We start from the raw sequence: 13,048 nt of genomic DNA, 5'->3' as shown, positions 1-13,048 counted from the left end.
GAACACTAGGTATCTTTTAAATGTGTTATGGCCGGGTGATAAACTGTGCAGCAGCATCAGCTGGTTAGGGACTCTTAAGCTGGGGTGAGGTTCAGTCAAGAGGTGGTTGCAGTAGGGCAAGTAAAAGAGTAGCATACAGATGGCTACTGGCTGTAGGTAGAGCAGTACACAAAGACAATTACAAGTAACGACTGCATCACAACCAGAGGGAAAGAGCCTAAATATATATATACAGGATAATTAGAAAGTAAGTTTACCACATCAATGCACCATATCATTGATGTGGTAAACTTATTTTCTAATCACCCTGTATATATATATATATATATATATATATATATATATATATATATATATATATACAGTACTGTGCAAAAGTTTTAGGCAGGTGTGAAAAAATGCTGTAAAGTAAGAATGCTTTCAAAAATAGACATGTTAATAGATTATATTTATCAATTAACTAAATGCAAAGTGAGTGAACAGAAGAAAAATGTAAATCAAATCCATATTTGGTGTGACCACCCTTTGCCTTCAAAACAGCATCAATTCTTCTAGGTACACTTGCACAAAGTCAGGGATTTTGTAGGCATATAGTCAGGTGTATGATTAAACAATTATACCAAACAGGTGCTAATGATCATCAATTCAATATGTAGGTTGAAACACAATCATTAACTGAAACAGAAACAGCTGTGTAGGAGGAATAAAACTGGGTGAGAAACAGCCAAACTCAGCTAACAAGGTGAGGTTGCTGAAGACAGTTTACTGTCAAAAGTCATACACCATGGCAAGACTGAGCACAGCAACAAGACACAAGGTAGTTATACTGCATCAGCAAGGTCTCTCCCAGGCAGAAATTTCAAGGCAGACAGGGGTTTCCAGATGTGCTGTCCAAGCTCTTTTGAAGAAGCACAAAGAAACGGGCACGTTGAGGACCGTAGACGCAGTGGTCGGCCAAGGAAACTTACTGCAGCAGATGAAAGACACATCATGCTTACTTCCCTTCGCAATCGGAAGATGTCCAGCAGTGCCATCAGCTCAGAATTGGCAGAAAACAGTGGGACCCTGGTACACCCATCTACTGTCCGGAGAACTCTGGTCAGAAGTGGCCTTCATGGAAGACTTGCGGCCAAAAAGCCATACCTCCGACGTGGAAACAAGGCCAAGCGACTCAACTATGCACAAAAACACAGGAACTGGGGTGCAGAAAAATGGCAGCAGGTGCTCTGGACTGATGAGTCAAAATTTGAAATATCTGGCTGTAGCAGAAGGCAGTTTGCTCGTCGAAGGGCTGGAGAGCGGTACACGAATGAGTGTCTGCAGGCAACAGTGAAGCATGGTGGAGGTTCCTTGCAAGTTTGGGGCTGCATTTCTGCAAATGGAGTTGGGGATTTGGTCAGAATTAATGGTCTCAATGCTGAGAAGTACAGGCAGATACTTATTCATCATGCAATACCATCAGGGAGGCATCTGATTGGCCCCAAATTTATTCTGCAGCATGACAACAACCCCAAACTTACAGCGAAAGTCATTAAGAACTATCTTCAGCGTAAAGAAGAACAAGGAGTCCTGGAAGTGATGGTATGGCCCCCACAGAGCCCTGATCTCAACATCATCGAGTCTGTCTGGGATTACATGAAGAGAGAGAAGCAACTGAGGCTGCCTAAATCCACAGAAGAACTGTGGTTAGTTCTCCAAGATGTTTGGGCCAACCTACCTGCCGAGTTCCTTCAAAAACTGTGTGCAAGTGTACCTAGAAGAATTGATGCTGTTTTGAAGGCAAAGGGTGGTCACACCAAATATTGATTTGATGTAGATTTTTCTTCTGTTCACTCACTTTGCATTTTGTTAATTGATAAATATAAACTATTAACATGTCTATTTTTGAAAGCATTCTTACTTTACAGCATTTTTTCACACCTGCCTAAAACTTTTGCACTGTACTGTATGTATATATATATATTGTGAGACAGCAGGGAGGGGGTTAAAACCTCTCTGCAGTAAAAACATGTGCGGAATGTTTTCTGTTAATTGTTTTATTGTTAATTATCACCTGCACCTGGCTATGATTGTAAATTAGAGCCAGGTGCAGGGTTTATAAGGAGAGCAGTCAGTCTGCTCTAGGCTGCTGAGTAGAAGGAGGCAGAAGAGGTGCTCTGTCTCCGAGTAGCCAGAGAGAAAAAGTAAGTGCGGTGTCAAACCTGTGTGTTGAAGTTTGTGGTTTTGGGAAGGACGGGAAAACAGCGTAGCTGTCCCGCGTTAGTCAGGGTGTTCCTGAGAGTTGAGTTAGTGCTCCAAGAGGAGTTAGGTGTTTATTTTGTGTATTTTGTTTGATTTTTGTGTTTATTAAAAATAGCGCACCAGCGCTTAAAACTCCATTTCATTGTTCTGGGTCGTATTTTTAAAGGGGCACGAACCCGAGTGAGTTGTGCTTTGTCACAATATATATATATATATATATATATATATATGTATGTATATGTATATATATATATATATATATATATATATATATGTGTGTGCAACTTGGTATGGGTATGAAACATCTTAGTTAGATCAACTTTGTATACCATTTTCTGTTTCAGTTACTACATCCTGGTGGCTTCTTAACCATCTCAAATGTAAAGCTCCCTTTGGCCGCCATACAGCTATCAAACACATCTCTAAGAAATACATCAGTAAGATATACCACAAGGATCACACATCTTACGTAACTGGACCTCCTGTATTTTACATTATCAAGCAAATGCCCAGAAATCACTACAGTGCAGCACTATTTTTTTCTGCTTTCAATATTAAAATGTACAGTCTAGGGACTATTTAATGTCAACAATCAATCTTTTGTAAACACTTAAAAGCACATGCCAAACTCTAGAAAGAGAAACATGAATGTGAGTTTTTCCTGTCGATGGCATTGCATGCCTTGTTAACTCTGTTTGCTCAGTAAAGCTCTATTGCTGTCTGCAAAGTGTCCTGTCCACATTAAACATACAGTAGGCAGTTCAGCTAAGCTTCTGAAGAAGCCACGTTTACTTTAATACATTGCTAATTGACAGTTTGGACTCTAGGCGAGATTCTAAATTATTCCATAAAATAAACCGGCATCCTTCAGTGTGATTGGCAGCTCCTCTAGAATTTTTTGGAAAGCCAACAGTATCAAGTGCTTAGCACACATTTTCTCTTTATTTCCCTCAAAAAGAATAGCCTGTTATATACAGTAAAGCTCCCTTACATAATTGCATTGAATTGATCTGATTGGATTATATTTTGTTTCCACTTCTTTTCCAGAGTACATGGATCTACAGTGCATCATTTTCAAATGGCGTATCAGGAGCACGTTATGGTTGCTACAGTACACGTGTGTGACGCAAATCCAATCAAAGAGATTGATGGGCAGTGAAGAAGTTTCTCCCCAAACAAAACATCATTCACAGCACAGATATCAAAGAGCATTAAAAAGGTAAATATTAGCGATTGTACCCAAGATTGTATTTTTCATATTTAACATTCAGGAATAAAAAGCAATGTATTTTCATCTTTAAATCTGTGAGGGCCTCTCTCACAGTACTGAGGCCCCAAGGCTTCTCTGTCATCTCCGCTCAATTCCTCCTCATTATCAGCCAAGGGTGGTGTGCCCTTAGAGGCTGACATGATAGTCAGCTTTCCTGTCAAACCCACTGCAACACTATCAGGGACTGCCTCCACCCAACACATAAACAAAGACAACTCTTAAACATCAAGCTGATGAGGAAAGGCTTTCCTGTTCAATGATGTTGCGATTTACACTTTTTCAGAGCAGAATCAACAACTGCTGGGTACAAGTCTAAATCTGAAGTGTTGTCCATGTATTTAACCCAGCAAATTTTCCTTTAGGATCACAATATATGTTATCATTGTGAGGTTAGTGTTGTGTTACTACTCTGAAAGAGATCATCTGTGAGGTAGAAGAAAATATTCCCATCAAACTGACATCTGGGAACTAGGTTCAAATATAATTATTTATTTTAAGTTCCATTAATAGTGAGATAATTATCTATAAACTAACACATGCTTTTTCTATTGCATTCTTTATTGAATAAATATGAAATAATAGTCACTATTAGTGCTTTAACAGTAGTAACATCATGTAATCACATGGTTATTAATGTAACTTAAAATAATGAATTTCCAAACTGAAGCACATTCCTACATCTAATCTAAAGCATAATATAACAGGACTTAAACAGATCTTAATACCGCAGAACATTAGCTCCATATTCATTCGGTTGGTGTTTTGCCCGAGGTTGATTTAGTGCCCCTTTATTAACACGACTAGATCTTCTGCTGTTTTCTGTCATTACAACAGTCCTTAAACTCAAACTATTATAATTAGGACTTGTTTTAATTGCCAATATTTTATAGGATCATTTGTGCTTTAATTGTAGATTACTTTTCTTAGATCCTGTTTCTTAAACATAAGCCAATACCACGGATCTGTGTGTGAACATCTGTTTGAGGAAGCTAAGTTATGCAGACTGTCAATGTCTTCCTCATAAGGGAAACATTCTTTATCACAGCTTTTTAAGTTTTTTGTATAACACTCTGCTTTCCTGGGGAAAAGTCACTTTATGTTGCCCTAGCTGAATACCTGGAGTGCATTGGCGCTACAGTGATTACACACCACTAACGTCCACTGCCAACCAGTTCAAGTGCTCTGCATATTTTTGACATGTCTGCTACTGAAAGGTTGATCTGAAGCAGAAAAATGACCTGAAGCTATTCTGTACCAATGAGATCCCCAGGTGATGCTTAAGCAGTAGATAAAGCTAGGACAAGACTGTTACATGAGCCATGAAACTCTAGTGTAGATTAAATGGGATATATATATATATATATATATATATATATATATATATATATATATATATATATATATTGTAGCACAGTGGGGGATGGGTTTGGAATCATCCCCGCAGTAAAATGTGTGGTTTCGTTTTAAGGCACATTTGTTTAATTGGTTTTGTTAATTATTTTATTGCTTAGTTATCCCCTGCACCTGGTGAGTACCATTAAATTGGAACCAGGTGCAGGGTATAAAAAGAGAACAGGTAGTTTGCTCGGGACTGCTAAGAAGAAGGAGGCAGAAAGTGGTACTCTGCGTCCTGGCAGTCGTGAGAAAACCAAAGAAAAGGTGTTGTAGTAAACCTGTGTGTGTTTTTGTTTACTGTTTTAGTGGGTAAACAGCCTAGCTGTCCCACTTGTAGTCAGGGTGTTCTTGTGTGTTAGTTAGGGCTCGTACAGAGCTAGGTGTTTATTTTGTATTTTGTTTTGATTTTGTTCTGCATTAAAAATTAGCGCAACAGCGCGTTCAAACCCTCCATCTCTGTGTCTGGTCAGTATTTTAAAGGGGCAAAACGAACCCGAGCCGCAAGGCTCGTTTACAATATATATATACAGCTCTGGAAAAAATTAAGAGACCACTGCAAAATTATCAGTTTCTCTGGTTTTACTATTTATAGGTATGTGTTTGGGTAAAATGAACATTTTTGTTTTATTCTATAAACTACTGACAACATTTCTCCCAAATTCCAAATAAAAATATTGTCATTTAGAGCATTTATTTGCAGAAAATGACAACTGGTCAAAATAACAAAAAAGATGCAGTGTTGTCAGACCTTGAATAATGCAAAGAAAATAAGTTCATATTCATTTTTAAACAACACAATACTAATGTTTTAACTTAGGAAGAGTTCAGAAATCAATATTTGGTGGAATAACCCTGATTTTCAAGCACAGCTTTCATGCATCTTGGCATGCTCTCCACCAGTCTTTCACGTTGATGTTGGGTGACTTTATGCCACTCCTGGCGCAAAAATTCAAGCAGCTCGGCTTTGTTTGATGGCTTGTGACCATCCATCTTCCTCTTGATCACATTCCAGAGGTTTTCAATGGGGTTCAGGTCTGGAGATTGGGCTGGCCATGACAGGGTCTTGATCTGGTGGTCCTCCATCCACACCTTGATTGACCTGGCTGTGTGGCATGGAGCATTGTCCTGCTGGAAAAACCAATCCTCAGAATTGGGGAACATTGTCAGAGCAGAAGGAAGCAAGTTTTCTTCCAGGACAACCTTGTACTTGGCTTGATTCATGCGTCCTTCACAAAGAAAATCTGCCCGATTCCAGCCTTGCTGAAGCACCCCCAGATGAGTCCAATTTTCAGCTTTGCCCAACACCTGGTCGTCTAATGGTTAGACGGAGACCTGGAGAGGCCTACAAGCCACAGTGTCTCGCACCCACTGTGAAATGTGGTGGAGGATCGGTGATGATCTGGGGGTGCTTCAGCAAGGCTGGAATCAGGCAGCTTTGGCATGAATCAAGCCAAGGTTTATCCTGGCAGAAAACTTGCTTCCTTCTGCTCTGACAATGTTCCTCAACTCTGAGGATTGGTTTTTCCAGCAGGACAATGCTCCATGCCACACAGCCAGGTCAATCAAGGTGTGGATGGAGGACCACAAGATCAAGACCCTGTCATGGCCAGCCCAATCTCCAGACCTGAACCCCATTGAAAACCTCTGGAATGTGATCAAGAGGAAGATGGATGGTCATAAGCCATCAAACAAAGCCGAGCTGCTTGAATTTTTGCGCCAGGAGTGGCATAAAGTCACCCAACATCAATGTGAAAGACTGGTGGAGAGCATGCCAAGATGCATGAAAGCTGTGCTTGAAAATCAGGGTTATTCCACCAAATATTGATTTCTGAACTCTTCCTTTTTTTATATTGATGCGTCTGTCCTCAAACTGGCAATCAATCAGCCAGTGTGAAGCCACATTCTACACAAGTATTTCTGGCAGGGAAGGTTTTTAACTCCTTCCCTGCCAAACAAAACATCAATAAATAATAACTTGTTTTTAACACAAATACATTTAAATCATAATAATATCAAATACACACAGGGGCGGGGCGCAATCATCTGACATTACTGACTTAACCCTCTCAGTTTTGCCAGCCTGTTGCAGGAATTTTTTAAAGTGTCAGGTTGTTGAGCCAGAACATTGTCCTCTATAGCGAAACGACATATTTCGTTTAGGCTTGCTTACATGGGTACACATGGGGTTCTATGGAAGAGTGTCACGCTGTGGCTTTTTTATTGTTATACTTTTTCAGCTGAGACTGTCTGAAGCCTTCAAATCTCGCAGAACTATCAAAAGTGTAAATTAACAAGTACACAGAACAGTCCTGCATGTAGTTCCAAGTTCAAATAGTGCGATTCTTTGAACATATTCTCTTTTTAAACTAAGCGAGTCTGCAGCAGTGTATGAAGCATTCAAAACGCTGTTTTTAATACTTTGCATTTTGATATGTATTTTTAATTCCACGTGCAGTTGTCATTGTATTTCATTTATTGCCGTGTTGTGTTCATGAAGAATCACTGTGGTGCGGAGTGCTTAAGATTTTCCCCTGTTCCGCCCTAATTTAATAAATGTGTTCTTTACAGGGAATTATCTGCATTTATTTTACAGGTCCTTAAACAATACAGATTATGTAAGCTCTGAATCACTCGCTTCTACAATGCTTTGCATCTTGTTAAGCGGAGGTGTAAAGTTTTTGGGAGGGTCAGCAATTGCTTAAGTGCCAGGCTAAATCCTTCCATCTCATTATAATGTTTGCACCCGCTTAGTATTCCAGATCCCTGCCCAATTCCATGCTCTTTTCTTCATTTGAATACATTTCAATACTATTTAAATGGATTGATGATGGCAAAGTGCTAATTTGATAGCGGGTGCAGTACGCCAGGTGAAAACCATTCTTTACATACGCCGCATTGAATGATCGCTAAAGTCCCACTTTAGCCAACTAACCACGGTTTCTGGCAGCAATATCTGTGTTTTGCAGCTGCAAATCCCTTTGCACGTATCCTTACATCGGCCCCAGAGAGAGTTGGGTTTCGTTTATTTTTGTATTGTTTGTTTTATGTATAAAGGGCCACACGCCCTACTTGACTGACTGCAATAAAATTGCATTACTCAGTGGCAGACCACATCTCCAGTGTCTGTCTGCCTTTCTGGATTCCCCAAAAGAGGTGATATTATGATTTAAGCACCCCAGCCACACTATCAGTAGGGTGTGCTTTATCATCTGTCTGTCTGTCTGCCTATCTATCTGTTTATATATCGATTGCAACAAGGAATGAAGAGGTTGAAGCAGGTTAGTGATTCCCTCTTTATTGGCAGTACAACAGCAAGATGCAGATTCTCATACACATCCTACTATATCCCACCCTGAACAGCACGCAGGCTGTCCTTTAAATAGCCCACAGTCTGCAACACTGTCGGCTGCAAAGCTTCCGTCTGTGCTCGCCGTTACAATTTATTTATTTATTTCTTAGCAGACGCCCTTATCCAGGGCGACTTACAATTGTTACAAGATATCACATTATTTTTACATACAATTACCCATTTATACAGTTGGGTTTTTACTGGAGCAATCTAGGTAAAGTACCTTGCTCAAGGGTACAACAGCAGTGTCCCCGACCGGGGATTGAACCCATGACCCTCCGGTCAAGAGTCCAGAGCCCTAACCACTACTCCACACTGCTGCCCTACAATATAGTGCGAGTAGCTTAGTAGGAGACTCAACAATAAAGTCAAACACTGTAACTGTTTAACATTCTAGAAAGGAAAGGAGTTGCTCATAAATGCTTAAGTTCCACCACCACCACCATTAACAGGTGTGACAAGGTTCAGTGCTAGAAAAAGTTTGAAACCCATATTCTTCTGAACTGGAAGCGTCACAAATGACCAAAGTTTTAATTGTTTTATCCACTGGTGGTTTTATTGTATACTGTTTTAGTTGCACTATTTATTGCATTTTTTACACAGTGTGTTTTATTTATGTTTATACCCAAAGGGAGGCCCCAATAAGGGGTTACATTTCTATGTTTTATGTACCCAAAGGGAGACCCCAATAAGGAGTTTATGTGTGTGTTTTGTCCTTTTAATTATTTTATCACGGGCATGGTCACAAGTGATTGGGAGCTTAATTGTAGTCAGGTGCAAGTCATCCTCACCCCTTGATTAGTTCCCCTATATAACTAGAACCAAAAGAACAGAGAGCGATTACACAGGGGAACACATTGGAACCGGACCGTGGCCATTTTGGACATGGGAGGAAGAGAAGCAGCTCTGGAGCCTAGGCAATAAATGTGAATGAGGTGTGTGAATTAGCCCCGCTCAGAGAGTGAGAGGGGGAGGGGAGAGCGAGTATTAAGGACGGCTTGTTTTCATTGTTTCTCCAGGATCAACGTGACGGAGGGAGGGAGGGAGGAAGCACCCCCTGGAGGCGGGCATGGGGAACGAGGTACGAGACACTCTGCGGCCATTGAAGGGAAGGTGACACTATACTGGTATTGTGAACATAATTAATCAACCTTCTAAACAGCGTGGGACATTTTGAGATACTCCGGTGGTACTGAACTATACTGTTTACTTGTAAAGTCACACAAACATCAATGCCTGACAGAAGTTACTCATATTATAAAAATGAAAAGTTTACAACGAGCCTTGAATAAAAACTACACAATATGCAAAATTAACATTGCTCAGGGTAACCTGAAAACCCTATATTACCAGTACAGACACAAACATGATGCACATCCTCCAACCAGATTTCCCTCCCACACAGATACACAAAGAAGCAGACAGATTACCCTACCATACACAGATGCATGCTCACATACAGACTACCTAAACCGATCAAATCTAATATTTAGGTATGCACATACATGCATTTGGTATCTTTGGCTGTACCAAAACATATTCTTGCACCACAAAAATAATAATAATAATAATAATAATAATAATAATACAATGCTATATTCAATTCTATGATTTAATCTTCCTGTTTTTTCAAATCTGCCCTTGTTTCCATGGAAACTTGGCCAGAATCAGGAATAAAGGGAAGCAAAAAGACCTTCCGGAATGCCTGTCAGCAGTTTCTCACAGTAGAATTGAGGGGGTGACAACATTCTAAGAGGTAAACTAAGGCCCATGAGATATCTGGTGTGCATTTTAACAAGCTATAGGCCTCCCTTGCTTTAAATGAAATTGTGTTTACTGTGGTTAGGCAACAACAGATAAACAAAGGCTGTTTTTAAAGTACTTGCGATCTAAGAATAGGGAGTGTCCACACTTTTTTATTTCAACATTTGGGTGTGCAATTAAAAAACAAATGTTTGTATAGTTTCCACCTATATTGGTTCATTTGGTGGTCAATATTACATACCTTTGACTATTTACATATTTTCAAAACAGCAACAACACCCATTTAGTTTGTATCTCAGAGGTAAAATCTGTATAAGTCTGTTAAATCTCCCTTTTGTGTACACTAATGATTTGAACTAACATTCATTAATGAAACGTATTTCTATAGGCTTCTCTGTTATTGTTTTATATTTACTAATTACTGTATACAGCAACTGGACTCTGCTCTCCCGTGGTTTTCTATGGAGGTCAGCATTCTGTCATTACTCAAGAACGGAAGGTACAAATTAAGCATGGTTGAGAAGACATTATGACACCTATTCTCATAGCATTGCTGTGGTGTTTACAAGGTAATAATGGAACTCTTGTTAAAATAATGCTCTTGAACTCTGGTCTCTGGCTTTGTTGACGTGTTTACTGAGTTCCATTTTACCTTGTAAAACTCCACAGCAATGCCAATTTTCCTTAAATATAATATAAATATATTACTACTAATCACAGTTTAATTGTCATTCTATAGTTCTTGTGTTTAGGGCGCTTCTCTTGGTGTCTAGTTACCCACCACAGATGTGTAATTCAGACAGGTCGTCCAAAGTGTCTTTATAGAAGCGAATACTAGCACCATCTAGTGATATTCAACTTTGGATCAAGTTTCCTTTTGTTTTGCCAGCATTACTGTGCACTAGATGGCTCTGGCTCTTGTTAATATAAATACTTTGGCTGATTTAGCCTGCATATTATATGTCTATGATGGGTAACTAGAACTGAAAAGCAGTTTCTGAAAAAATAGTCAAAACACCTTAACACAGACTTAATCAAAAAATACATACTTGAAACACAATACGAGTAGATGCTTACTTACACAAAGACATATTCCCCTACAGCAAAATAAGTTTCCTGCCCTGATATAAAATTCAGCAAGAAATGTAGTGATGTTGACTAAATATAAAAAGCCACCTTGAGTATCCAGATATGAGTGATACAGTGTGCTAATTATGGCTCTATCTTTGACATTGTATAATTGTATTTTATATATATATAAAATAAAATCAACCAATAGAAGATCTGCATTTTCTCTTTAATCCACATAAGTGGGGCGGAGGCGGGGCATTTGAGGGTATTCTCCATTTCAGTTGAAGGTCTTGGGAGTTTAACCAATGGGAAAGTCAAAGATCTGCCCTGGTTTTGCAGCAGTCCAATCATTAGTGAGCAGAGGCGGGACATACATATGCTGGGGTAAGCAATGTAAGAATAGCTGAATTTCGCATGATATTGCTTATTATAGAGCCTGTTATTGAGAATTACATTGAGAATTTCAAAATTATATTTCAAATTGCTTTTTACAAATTAAAAAAAATGTCATCAGACAACAGAGACATTGTAGTTGATTTGGTTACGAATCAGTTTTCAAGAACGTTCTCAGAAATATTGGAGATTGTTAAAAAAGGGAGGTATACACCACAAATACTCATACTGACACAGGAAGGGAAGGGATATACTCGCTACTTCCAAAATTCAAATTATTAAAGGTATCCGTGGCTTACTGGTAACTGTCAATTAAAAAGATTATAGTGTCTTTTGTTCAGTACAGAAAAAACGATATGGAACAGAACTGGCTACAGCAATCTAGGATGTCTAACGATGTCAGCACAAAAACACAAGCGTTCCTAAAGTCAGTCGCGAGCCACTGTAACACTCAAAACCTTTGGACAAAACTGGATTCATGTTCAGCTGGATAAGCTGAAGCGTAGGGATACAATACATCACAATAAGCAAGTAAGAAAAAATTGTGAGGTTCTTAAACACTTGATTCATTCCGTTGTTTAACTTGGCAAGCAAGAACTGGCATTCAGAGGGCACGATGAAGGCAGCAATTCCTCAAATAGAGATAATTATGTGGAATTACTTTCTCTGATTTCTGACTACGACAGCATGTTAAGCAACCACTTGTCAATAGCCATAGTATTCGCGGGTACCGAGATTCAGAATGACTTAATCTCTTGAGTGTTTCAGGTCCTGCCAAATGCAATAAAAGCAGAAGTTCAGGAAGCTAAGTACATAGCTGTAATGTCAATGGTAGATGAAACAACTGATGTTGGAAACGCAGCTCAGCTGTTTTGTGTTTTCAGGTATGGGACTAACAGTGGCCCAAAATAAAAGTTGTTCTGTGAATTACATTTACTAAAATAAAAAAATAAATAAAAATGCTTTAAAAAAGACCAAATTCCCATTTGGCTTTTTGTTTTTTTTTTAGATTCTATTGATTTTTTAAGTATTACTATGCAGGACAGCCGCTATAAGATCTTTACCTTTATTAAAAATGTGGACGGATTAATTTACTGATTAATCTACCGATTTGTTTACGACTGTAAGTCGCCCTGGATAAGGGCGTCTGCTAAGAAAGAAATAATAATAATAATAATAATAATAATAATAATGGCCATAAATGAACCGATCAAAGATTTTAATCGAGTGACAGCCCTAATTTTTTTCATTTTATTTTATGCTGCTCTTTTTTTTAATACGTGACTTGGCTTTAACTAAAAGGATTTAAACAAACGCATGTTTTCTTCAGCATTTATTTGTATTTGCTATTTCCACTCCTCCCCTTTTCCATTTTTACAAAAACAAAGTTAATTCTGACCCAGTTTTCTACATGTTTTTGTCAGTGTGGATTTGGGTGGAGTTGCTGTTGCTATGTGTAGCTAAGTGGTTACTGTTCCACCCATTTTCAGCGTTGGTTCCACCCAATTACAAAACCCTTTTTTTCAATTATGTGGCTGACAACCAACTTTTTAAAAGCTTCTCTC

The 13,048-nt window shown here is 38.9% G+C and overlaps 1 protein-coding gene across 1 annotated transcript in view; it reads right to left on the bottom strand.

Annotated features, from left to right (window-relative positions):
- Positions 1 to 13,048, bottom strand: part of LOC117405728 (Krueppel-like factor 12) — a 77,174-nt gene that overhangs the window by 17,450 nt on the left and 46,676 nt on the right. The window lies entirely within an intron of this gene.

Source organism: Acipenser ruthenus, chromosome 9 (assembly GCF_902713425.1).
Source record: "Acipenser ruthenus chromosome 9, fAciRut3.2 maternal haplotype, whole genome shotgun sequence".
NCBI classification, from domain to species: Eukaryota; Metazoa; Chordata; class Actinopteri; order Acipenseriformes; family Acipenseridae; genus Acipenser; species Acipenser ruthenus.
The sequence above is the reverse complement of the archived record's forward strand: the minus strand, read 5'-3'. Positions and strand labels throughout refer to the sequence as shown.